Source organism: Hipposideros armiger, unplaced genomic scaffold (genome assembly GCF_001890085.2).
Source record: "Hipposideros armiger isolate ML-2016 unplaced genomic scaffold, ASM189008v1 scaffold_667, whole genome shotgun sequence".
Lineage (NCBI taxonomy): Eukaryota > Metazoa > Chordata > Mammalia > Chiroptera > Hipposideridae > Hipposideros > Hipposideros armiger.
The window spans coordinates 426,964-428,156 of record NW_017732017.1 but is presented as its reverse complement, the minus strand read 5'-3'; positions in this window follow the sequence as shown (position 1 = coordinate 428,156).

The following is a 1,193-nucleotide window of genomic DNA, read 5'->3' as shown; positions in this document are numbered from 1 at the left end:
TTCCCCTAAGATTTTTAAAATAACTAATACATTCTTATGGTTCAAAAATCAAAGCAGTATGAAAAGGGAACATTGGCGTGTCCTTCCCCCATCACTCTATTCCTTCCCCCACCCCACAGTTAGTGTGTCTGCCCAGTTTCTTGACGTAGGTACAGGGCTTTTTTATTACCCTTCCCTTTCTTAACAAAAGGTAGCATATTACACACACTATCTTTATTCCATCTACACTGTATCTTGGAGCTCTTTGCATATTTCGGTACATTAATAAACTTTCTCCTTATGGAAGGCTGCATAATGTTGCATATTGTGGATATACAGTACTCTAGTTCCTTATTCATAAACAGTTGAGGTAATTCCAAAATATTTGATTAATTACAGCATTGTTAATTTCTCAGTCTTCACCCATATTCTCCTTCCCTCATTTTTTCAGAAAAAAGTAATAGCATTCCTTCCAGTTTCACCTGTCTCCCATACACAGACAAAAACCATTTACATTATTTGATGGAAGGGGAAAAAACCAGCAAGACATGTGCAAGACCTTTTTGATGAAAACTTTACTGAAACAAATATAAAAAGACCAACTTAAATGAAGACTTTACAATATTAAGACTCAATATTATAAAGATGTCAGTCCTTCAAAATTACTAAATTCAGTGCAGTTGAATAAGACTCCCAAATGGACTTTTAATATAGAAATTGACAAGCTCATTCTAAAGTTCATATTAAAGGATATAAAGTTCATATAAAAAAAAGAAAATCACCAAGAAAAGAAAAGAACAAGGTGGGGGTGGGGAGACGTGCCATACCAGATGCTAAAACACACTGCACAATTAAATTAGACCAGCACCCTGTGCTCAGGTGTAGACAAACGATCCAGAGAAGAGCAGCATCTAGAAACCATCCCATGCACCCAGGGCAATTTAGAAAAACATGATGTGACTTTTTTTTATCAGCAAGGGCTCTTTACTGGATGGTGTTATGTGCATTTGCTACCCATTTAATTGGGAAGAAAAAAAAAGTTTAGATCTCTATTTCATATTCACCAAAAAAATCAATTCCAGTTGGATTAAAGATCTAAAAGCAAAAGGCAAGATTTTTTTTTTAAGGAATTGGAAGAACACACAAAATTCTTTTTATGATGGAAGGGTGAATATTTCTAAAGGTGATACAAGATATTCCATCTATAAAGAAAA